The following is an 8,616-nucleotide window of genomic DNA, read 5'->3' as shown; positions in this document are numbered from 1 at the left end:
TGGGGGTGGGGGGAAAATTGTGAAATTTTTCTAAGTCCACAATTTTGTGAAAAATGAGCATGCTTTGATGAAATGATCATAGGTGGGTCAAAGTTTGATTATAGGATTGTATTTGGAAAGAAAAACTTGAAACTTGCGACGCAAGAAAAACTCGATTATTTTGTCGAGATATTTTCGTAAAATTTTTAGGTTGTTTTCAAGTGTTTTGGTAGTGTATGAAAGTGTCCTTTGAAGTTTAAAACCATAGAGAGCAATGGTATGCTTTGAAAATGAAAATTTGTGGGAGAATGCCTTGATTTCTCAATTCTGGACGAACTGTGCAGGGGCATTTTCGTCCATTTAAAATTGTTTCAGTTCCCTCAAAACTTAACCATTTGATCCGTCTTTTCGAGACGAAGAGTTTGGCGTATGGTTCGTCTCGAGTGGACAAGAGTTGAATTAGTTATGGTCATTTTAGTTTGAAAACTATTTTGTCGAAAATGTGTTTGTTTTGTGAAAAATAGTGTATTTAACTTCGGGAATTTTTAATCACTATGGGGAGGACTCGGAAATAATATCCGAGAGTGTTAGGAAGTGCCTTAGACACCTCTAGACCTTTGTAGATAGGTTTAGTTTCGATAAGATAATTTGGGAGAAACTTATTCATTGTCCGCTCGTTATTTTTAGGAAACGCGAAACGGTAGATAGTGTGAAACATTGTGGTTTTGGTTGGAAGCATTGCCGAGGTAAGGGCACCGTTTTTATTTCCGTATTTAAATTCCGTCGATAGCATTAGGGTATGCTTTCTTGTTGTGCTTGGTTGCTTGTTGTTGTGCTTGGGTGTTTTGCTTGTTGTGCTTTCTTACATATAATTTGGTTTGGAATATATGTAATGTGTTGAAATGGCATAGATAGGGGTATCGTATGCTCATGCACTCATAGTACGTGGCCGCGCGAGTGGGCCGCGGGGTGTGACGATCCTGTGACGGGGTGTCCACCTTAATCCTTCGGGATCTTTATTGAGTCCCAATACGTGACGATCCTGTGACGGGGTGTCACGGAGTGTGACGATCCTGTGACGGGGTGTCCACTCTAATCCTTGAGATTGTGTTGATGATAGTAGAGGTAACGATCCTGTGACGGGGTGTTGCTAGAAACCTACGACTCTCCTTTTTTTGAGAGAATATTTCCGGAAATCATGCATGTAACGATCCTGTGACGGGGTGTTACCGTGGCGATCCTGTGACGGGGTGCCACACTCATTCATTAGAGGTTTGCATTAGGCTATGTGCACATTTTATTTATTATGCATGTGTTGAGGAAAATGATAAGTGTTTAGCCGCTTTCTATTTGGTACTTGGTATTTGTATTTCTTGTTTCCAGTTGGTGACCCTTATTTTGCATGCCATATCGCGGGCTCCTCCCACCCCCAGATGATGGAGCGCCATCTGAGACCGTAGGCCGTGAGGACGGCGAGGACTTCGTGGACTATCCCGGAGTGTAGAGAGTAGCGCTTGTTAGGCTACATTTTTGGTTAGGCTTAGGGCCTAGTTGTTTTTGGATGACTGTATGTCTTATACATTTATACTCAGACATGTTTAGTGCCTTTTGGCCTTGTGATATATTCGGTTCATAACTCATGTCTTTTGGTTGATGAACTTAATGTATCCGCTGTATGTAAATTATTCAGGTACACACTTTGCTTCGAGGAAGCCCTGTAATATAATGTGTTGATGTTATATTTATTTTCTATTGAATGACGAATTGCCGAGATAGCTGCGGGCGTTCACGCGCGCCATTTTATTTAAGCGTGTTGTTTTAAAAAAAAAAAAAATAATACCCCTTTTTATGCTTTGAAAAATGGGGTGTTACATTTTGGTATCAGAGCTCGGCAGTAGATCTTCAAAGGGAAAGTGTGTACGTGAGTTAACAGTCTGAGGTCAGTCAGTTAAGATTAGAGTCGCGTCGATTTAGCGAATCGTTAGTGGGTAGTAGTGAGTCTTGTTTGCTAGTTAGTAGTGTATTAACTCGTTTCGTTAATGTGTGTCTTCAACCAACCATACCGTGGCTACTTTAATCTTTATATGTTGGATGTGGAAAATTCTGTGGAATTGGAAAAGGATTTGATTAAAAGATTTGGTAGTTAATACAGCATGTTTACATTGTTTGGTGATGATTCAGAATAGAGATTTTCTGGTTAATTTGATATGTTTGCCCCTTAAGTCTCTCGAGATCATTCTCGGGATGGATTGGTTATCTTACCATTATGTTATTTTGGACTGTGCCCGTAAATTAGCCTTTTTCCCCGAACCGGGAGTTGCTAGATATCTGTCAGCTAATAGGCTTGTAGTAACTATGAGAAATGGGGAAACGGAGTTTATGTCACTTTCGAGTATAGGAGTCACCTCGGGCATTATTGTGGAAGATGTGCGAGTAGTTCAACAATTCCAAGACGTTTTTCCGTTGGAAATTCCAGGTTTTCCTCCGATCCGAGAAGTGGAATTTTTTTATTGATTTGCATCCGGGAACGGGACCGATTTCGGAGTCTCCTTATCGAATGGCTCCAGCTGAGCTAATCGAGTTGAAAAGTCATATAGAAGACTTGTTGGGAAAGGGATTCATAAGGCCAAGTGTATCGCCGTGGGGAGCGCCAGTTTTGTTGGTGAAAAAGAAGGATGGAAAGTCACGGTTATGTGTAGATTATCGGAAGCTCAACAAGGTGACCATTAAGAATCGTTATCCTTTGCCACGAATTGACGATTTAATGGATCAATTGAAGGATGCGTCGGTATTTTCTAAAATTGATTTGAAGTCGGGTTACCACCAGATAAGGGTGAGGGATGAAGATGTGCAAAAAACGGCATTTCGTACGCGTTACGGACATTATGAGTATTTGGTGATGCCATTTGGAGTGACAAATGCACCCGCTATTTTTATGGACTACATGAATAGAATATTTCATCCATTCTTGGATAAGTTCGTCGTGGTGTTTATTGATGATATACTTGTATATTCGAAGAGTGAAGAAGAGCACGAAGAGCATCTTCGCCTAGTTTTGCAAGTTTTGCGCGACAACAAGATTTATGCCAATCCGTCGAAGTGTGAGTTTTGGTTGGAAAAAGTGAATTTTCTCGGCCATGTTATATCAAAAGAGGGGATAGCCGTGGATCCGGCTAAGATTGATACGGTACTTTCATGGAAACAACCACAAACTGTCACCGATGTACGAAGTTTTGTGGGTTTAGCAGGTTTTATTGGAGGTTCATTGAAGGTTTTGCTAAAATTGTGGCGCCGATGACACAACTTACACGAAAAGATCAACCTTTTGCTTGGACGGACAAGTGTGAAGCTAGTTTTCAATTACTAAAGAAGCTTTTGACTACATCACCGGTGTTGGTTCTACCTCAATCCGAGGAGCCGTATGAAGTTTATTGTGATGCGTCTTATCAAGGGCTTGGATGTGTGCTTATGCAACATAAGAAAGCAGTGGCTTATGCATCGCGGCAATTAAAGGTACATGAGAAGAATTATCCCACACATGATTTAGAGCTTGCGGCGGTAGTTTTTGCTTTGAAGATTTGGAGACATTATTTGTATGGATGCACTTTTCTGGTGTTCAGCGACCATAAGAGTTTAAAATACCTCTTCGATCAGAAGGAATTAAATATGAGGCAGAGGAGGTGGATGGAAACGCTTAAGGATTTTGACTTCACATTAGAATATCACCCCGGAAAAGCTAATGTGGTGGCAGATGCTTTGAGTAGAAAAAGTGTGTCGGCATGTTCAGCGGTAATGGCTAGTCAACATGAATTGTTGAAGATGTTTCGTGATTTACACCTCACGGTAAAGTTTGCACCGGGCGCTTTGAAATTGGGAATGATTACTATTTCTAGTGGGTTGTTGGAAGAAATTGCAAATTGTCAAGATGATGAATTGCTTATGTCAAAGAGAGACTTGATAATTCGAGGAACGACCACCGAATTCAAAGTGGGGGCGGATAATATTTTGAGATGTAATGGAAGGGTGTGTGTGCCGGATGTTAACAATTTGAGGAACACAATTCTAGAGGAAGCTCACAAGAGTAAGTTGAGTATTCACCCCGGAGCTACAAAAATGTATCAAGACTTGAGAAAAGATTTTTGGTGGCCGGGTATGAAAAGAAATGTGGCGGAATATGTGGCGGCGTGTTTGACATGTCAAAAAGCGAAGGTGGAGCATCAAAAACCGGCGGGAATGTTGCATCCGTTGGATATACCGGAGTGGAAGTGGGATAGTATATCCATGGACTTTATCACGGGATTGCCCAAGACAAGAAAAAGGAAGGATTCAATTTGGGTGATAGTGGATAGATTGACAAAATCCGCTCACTTTTTAGCGGTTAAAGTTACCGACACCGCGGAGAAGTTAACCGACATTTATATTGCGGAGATTGTGAAATTGCATGGAATACCTTCTAGTATTGTTTCGGATCGAGATCCAAAATTTACTTCACATTTTTGGAAAACACTTCATGATGCTTTGGGAACTAAATTGAGAATGAGTTCGGCTTATCATCCACAAACGGACGGCCAAACGGAAAGAACAAATCAATCATTGGAAGATTTGTTAAGAGCATGTGTGCTAGATGATCGAGGAAGTTGGGATGATGTGTTGCCTTTAGTGGAATTTACTTATAACAACAGTTATCATGCGAGCATCGGAATGGCTCCATTTGAGGCACTTTACGGGAGAAGATGTCAGACTCCTTTGTGTTGGTATCAAGATGGTGAAAGCATAACTGTAGGACCTGAAATGGTGCAACAAACAACGGATAAAGTTAAGCAAATCCGGGCAAGATTGAAAGCTACACAAGATAGGCAAAAGAGTTATGCGGATAAGCATCGTAGGCCTTTGGAATTTGAAGCGGGTGATCATGTATTTCTTAGAGTTACACCGACCACAGGTGTTGGAAGAGTTTTGAAAGCTAAGAAATTAACTCCGAAGTTTATTGGACCGTATCAAATTACGGAAAGGATAGGAAAGGTAGCTTATCGTATCGCGTTACCACCGGTACTATCTCGGATTCATGATGTGTTCCATGTTTCTCAATTGAGAAAATATACTCCCGACCCCTCACATGTGATCAAACCGGACGATATCCACTTGAAAGAGAACTTGTCATTTGAGGTTCCGCCGATCAAGATTGCGGATAGGAAGATGAAGCTTTTGAGGACAAAAGAAATACCTTTGGTTAAGGTAATTTGGAACGAAGCTACCGGAGATGCGACATGGGAACTTGAAAGCAAAATAAAAGAGCAATATCCGGAGTTATTCAACGACGTTTAAGTTTCGAGGACGAAACTTCTTTTTGGTGGGTAGTAATGTAAGACCCGTAATTCCACAGTACCTTTTGCGTGAAGAAAATAAGTAATGGCTAAGGAATTTAGGGTTTTTGGTTAAGTGTTTTTGTGAGTATCGTCGCAATAATAGGATTTTTGCTGAGATGGAGTCTGTTTTGTGCTCGTGCGCTGGAAAGGCACAGACTTTTGGGTTGTAATCCTCTTTCATGAATGAGAAGGTTTCTGTGAAGTCAGAACGACGAGTTTTGGATTATTCTTGTTTTTGGAAAAACGAGTAGGAATTTTACCCGCTGTTGTAAAATTTTACGGTTTCGGAATTCCGTAGAATTTTAGATGGAGGATTTATATATCTGCGCGAGTTAGGATATGTCCTGAGAATATTTTTAAGAGTTAGGGAAGAAAATTACAGTCGAGGAAAAATGTTTCGCGATAATTTTTGGAAATCGTTTAAGGCGAACATTTAGTTTCTAAATTTTCTAGTTTCGCTAGTTTGGCTCGTATGCGTAGTGCGACTCGTCGATGAGGCGTGAGTTTCTCATGAGGGAAATAAATATCTTGAGTGGATGAGATTGATTGATCCAATGGTGAGGGTTTAACATGGCTTTAGTTGCACTTTTGATCCAATGGCTAGGAATGACCAAGACCAATGTATAGTAAGGAGGTTTAGCTTCTTTGGGGACTTAGAAAAATCTGAATTTTTCCATTTCTCTTCCTCTCCAAAACCGTGAAGCCATCCCCCATTTTCATATCTTCACCAAATTTTCATTTCATCATCAAATCCTTCCTTTTCAAGCTCTTTGGAACCTAGACTTGCTAAGGGAATCACTTCACTTAAGGTAACTAGTCTTCTCCTTTCTTTTGCTTGGTTAAAACTCATGATTCTAGGAATTTTTGGGTTATGTTCTTGAGAATTAGTTTTCTAGAAATTAGTTTTGGTTGTTTGTGGTTCTAGGGAAGTGTTTAGGAGTAGTATTTAAGCTTGTTTAAGCTTGGCATGTTGTGATTTCCATGGTGATTAAGATTTTCATAAAATCTTTTGTTAGGGTTTGAAAAAACTTATTTGAAATGATCATAACTTTGAAAAATTGTTTTGTGCTTTTCTTTTTGGTGTTGTTTATGAGCTTAGTAGAGAAATGGATGTTAGATTATGGCTTTAATTTTGTGAAACAAGGAAAAATAATTTTGAGTGTGTTCTTGAGGATTTTATGAACATATTTTTAGAAACTTTTGTTTTGATGCTCAAAGTGGTTTGGTTGATCAATTCCATGGCCATGTGAACTAATAGATGCTAGCTAGGACTTTGCATTGGAAAATTTTGAGTGTGGTCCTTATTTTCAAAACTTTAGGTCATGAGAAATTTCGGAAAACTGTGGGAGAGGTTTCAAAATTTGTCAGGGCTTTGAGGGAGGCACAATGGTGGCCTAGGGCGAATTACCATGCAAAAATTTTTGGGAAAAAAATGGTTTTAGTGTTGTATGTGTGTTAAAGAACCTAAAATTGAATTTTCGAAATTTGAGGCTTTGCCCGGAAAATTTTTTGGGGCTTGGATTAGTAACTCGGGGGTATTATGGGATATTACCATGCCCTCGGAAGCGAAAAATTTTGAGCGGAAGGGCCACTTTGTTTTTCAAGGGCAGAACCTAGAGCTTGTGTGGGGGTGGGGGGAAAATTGTGAAATTTTTCTAAGTCCACAATTTTGTGAAAAATGAGCATGCTTTGATGAAATGATCATAGGTGGGTCAAAGTTTGATTATAGGATTGTATTTGGAAAGAAAAACTTGAAACTTGCGACGCAAGAAAAACTCGATTATTTTGTCGAGATATTTTCGTAAAATTTTTAGGTTGTTTTCAAGTGTTTTGGTAGTGTATGAAAGTGTCCTTTGAAGTTTAAAACCATAGAGAGCAATGGTATGCTTTGAAAATGAAAATTTGTGGGAGAATGCCTTGATTTCTCAATTCTGGACGAACTGTGCAGGGGCATTTTCGTCCATTTAAAATTGTTTCAGTTGCCTCAAAACTTAACCATTTGATCCGTCCTTTCGAGACGAAGAGTTTGGCGTATGGTTCGTCTCGAGTGGACAAGAGTTGAATTAGTTATGGTCATTTTAGTTTGAAAACTATTTTGTCGAAAATGTGTTTGTTTTGTGAAAAATAGTGTATTTAACTTCGGGAATTTTTAATCACTATGGAGAGGACTCGGAAATAATATCCGAGAGTGTTAGGAAGTGCCTTAGACACCTCTAGACCTTTGTAGATAGGTTTAGTTTCGACAAGATAATTTGGGAGAAACTTATTCGTTGTCCGCTCGTTATTTTTAGGAAACGCGAAACGGTAGATAGTGTGAAACATTGTGGTTTTGGTTGGAAGCATTGCCGAGGTAAGGGCACCGTTTTTATTTCCGTATTTAAATTCCGTCGATAGCATTAGGGTATGCTTTCTTGTTGTGCTTGGTTGCTTGTTGTTGTGCTTGGGTGTTTTGCTTGTTGTGCTTTCTTACATATAATTTGGTTTGGAATATATGTAATGTGTTGAAATGGCATAGATAGGGGTATCGTATGCTCATGCACTCATAGTACGTGGCCGCGCGAGTGGGCCGCGGGGTGTGACGATCCTGTGACGGGGTGTCCACCTTAATCCTTCGGGATCTTTATTGAGTCCCAATACGTGACGATCCTGTGACGGGGTGTCACGGAGTGTGACGATCCTGTGACGGGGTGTCCACTCTAATCCTTGAGATTGTGTTGATGATAGTAGAGGTAACGATCCTGTGACGGGGTGTTGCTAGAAACCTACGACTCTCCTTTTTTTGAGAGAATATTTCCGGAAATCATGCATGTAACGATCCTGTGACGGGGTGTTACCGTGGCGATCCTGTGACGGGGTGCCACACTCATTCATTAGAGGTTTGCATTAGGCTATGTGCACATTTTATTTATTATGCATGTGTTGAGGAAAATGATAAGTGTTTAGCCGCTTTCTATTTGGTACTTGGTATTTGTATTTCTTGTTTCCAGTTGGTGACCCTTATTTTGCATGCCATATCGCGGGCTCCTCCCACCCCCAGACGATGGAGCGCCATCTGAGACCGTAGGCCGTGAGGACGGCGAGGACTTCGTGGACTATCCCGGAGTGTAGAGAGTAGCGCTTGTTAGGCTACATTTTTGGTTAGGCTTAGGGCCTAGTTGTTTTTGGATGACTGTATGTCTTATACATTTATACTCAGACATGTTTAGTGCCTTTTGGCCTTGTGATATATTCGGTTCATAACTCATGTCTTTTGGTTGATGAACTTAATGTA

The 8,616-nt window shown here is 40.3% G+C and overlaps 1 long non-coding RNA gene across 1 annotated transcript; it reads left to right on the top strand.

Moving 5' to 3' along the window:
* The first annotated feature begins 6,044 nt into the window (after positions 1–6,044).
* Positions 6,045–8,412, top strand: LOC123920375. Its single transcript, XR_006813633.1, has 3 exons — positions 6,045–6,154; positions 7,637–7,695; positions 8,383–8,412. It is a non-coding gene; the product is annotated as an uncharacterized LOC123920375 (long non-coding RNA).
* Positions 8,413–8,616: the final 204 nt, after the last annotated feature.

This window comes from Trifolium pratense, linkage group LG4 (assembly GCF_020283565.1).
Source record: "Trifolium pratense cultivar HEN17-A07 linkage group LG4, ARS_RC_1.1, whole genome shotgun sequence".
Classification (NCBI taxonomy): Eukaryota; Viridiplantae; Streptophyta; class Magnoliopsida; order Fabales; family Fabaceae; genus Trifolium; species Trifolium pratense.
Note: the sequence above shows the minus strand (reverse complement) of the source record. Positions and strands in the feature narration are given on the sequence as shown.